This window comes from Fundulus heteroclitus, chromosome 3, assembly GCF_011125445.2.
Source record: "Fundulus heteroclitus isolate FHET01 chromosome 3, MU-UCD_Fhet_4.1, whole genome shotgun sequence".
NCBI classification, from domain to species: domain Eukaryota; kingdom Metazoa; phylum Chordata; class Actinopteri; order Cyprinodontiformes; family Fundulidae; genus Fundulus; species Fundulus heteroclitus.
Window position 1 is genome coordinate 7,357,318 of NC_046363.1, and position 2,472 is coordinate 7,359,789.

Below are 2,472 nucleotides of genomic sequence, written 5' to 3' on the forward strand. Positions count from 1 at the left end.
AAGAAGATACTAGTATTCATTCAACTGTTGCTTGAATGGCTGGAAAAACACCTGGAGAGTGGCAAACTGAGGGTGGGGGGTTCTCAGTATGGAGACCGGAAAATGTGTTCCAGCTATCAAGGAACCACTACTGTCAGTCTCCATGGGGAGCTGAATCAATGGCGTTTCAGGGGAGGATCTAACCGACTGTTAAACCTTGGATTCAGCTTCTTCACATAGGCATTTTATAAATTATAGCATGGGAATATGGGGTGATGGAAATGCTGTTAATGATTATCCAGTCCTGCACAATCAAGCAGGAGCTGTGGCCACATTCTCAGCCCAAACCTAAGCTTGGACTCTGCCATGACTGCTCCTTGTTCCAGATGCACTTTATGGTTTTTATAGATCCTGAGGCGTACCCATGGAGCAGAGAATTACTGGTTTGCAAATCTTATAGGGTCTCACTTTTGCTTTTTGCAGATAATGGCGCTCTGTTGGCGCCTTCGAGCCACGACCATCTGCATGAACTGGAGCAGCCTGGCACCAAGTCTGAATTTGCCTGGACTGAAGTCAACGCCTGCTGATCCCATGGTTCTGATCCAGGTGTGCTGCCCTTCCCCGTGCAACATCCTTTTTCTACAGTGGTAGGCAGGAGAATGTTAACGAGATGACAGCAGAAAGTAGAAACATATTGCAACCTACCCTGCTGCTGTAGTTGTTCACCAAAGAAAATATGCTGCTTTTATTTGTCACACACTATTGTGAAATTGATTTCTTCCACCATCAAATTATAATAAAGAAGAACTTCATAACTGGACCAAATACACACTTTTCCATAAAGGACATAAACATTTACACTATTACTTGGTATCAACTTTGAACATTTGGTCTGGTGCCAACCCTGGTATCCTATCCAAAGGTCTTCTGACATTATCGGACCAATCATCTCTGTCTGAAAGTTAAGACGCGGCTGCCATTTATCTGTTACTTTGCAAATCTTGTTTAGAGGTAAAAATGAAAACAAAAATCTTTGATGGAACAAGTTGTCTTCGTCAAGAAGGAGAAATAGGTCCAGATGTGATGGGCCACACAGAGGTGAGGGTTAAGGCAGCTGCGTCACAAGAAGACACGGTGGAGAGAAGCAGCAGTTTTGTTGTGAGACCATCGATCAGTTCTAATTATATGGAGTTGGAACAGAAGCAAGAAGCTGTGATGGCTCTGCATCATTACTTTTAATCAACCATAGACACACACACACACACACACACACACACACACACACACACACACACACACACACACACACACACACACACACACACACACACACACACACACACACACAAGCAACCTGACACTGCACAAATAGCTGACATTCATCATCATCCAGTCAGGCTTTTTAATTACTGCGATGAATCCCCAGCATGGCTAAAGTCACCTGCTAAATAAACAGGTTTTGTTTTTTTTCCTCAGGAAAAATGACAAGGGCAAACTGGCTTTATAGTTTCCAAAAGTATCTTGCAAAAGTATCTTCATACACCCTGAGCTTTTATTATTATTATCATTATTATAATTATAATATTTTTTTATGTTTTTACATTTGTTGAGTTATCAGCTGTAAACTTCAATGTATGTTAGTGAGATTTTATGTCATATAAGAACAGTCTTTGGTATATAACAGTTGAACACACTTCATGACTTACATTTCTGTTTGCAAAAAAAACAACCAAACAAACAAAAAAAATCCTGCTCAGTCCTGAAAAGGTGTCTGTGAGCTGCAATTTTCCCTGACGGGAATTGTGGCAAGCTTTCTTGTGGATTTCTCTTTGGGTGGCTTTCTGGAGCTGGTCTTACCAACCAGATTATTTAAAAAAATGATTTAAATAGTACAAAAAAAGAGTAGATTCCTCAGTGTCATTCATTTGCATACGTCTGCTGACTGTGAACCCACCTGCACACCATCTGCAGGTCATCATTTTTGTTGAGGCCTTTATTGCTTGTAAAGCCCTCAGAAGCGCAGCAGCTATAGGCAGCAGACATATTCTAGTTACTAAAATTTTAATTATTTTGCTCTACGAGGACGTGGTATTTGCATATTTCTTTTGTTTATTTAATAACCTATAGATCTTTTTTTAAAAATTCGGATCAAAACTTCTTTCGAAAAGCAGCGGTGATTATTACAATGATGATTAATCCTTTTGCCTTTGTCGGTGCGGAGACATGATGAAGGGTGGATTTGTGGGATACAGGGACTCCTGCTGGTCAATAGTTGTACTGCAGCAAGTAGATTGTAGACTTGCATAAAAAGGTTATAAAACGTAAAAAAAGAAGAAAAGAAAAACAATCCCGAAAGAAGCAAGAAAGCATCCAATTTTATGTGTTTACAGATTATAAATTAATAATAATGTCATTTTTTTGTATTTTCATCGTTTCGCTCTGAAACAGGAACACGTCGATAAGTTCGACTCTCAAAAGAAATCTGGTCCCTCG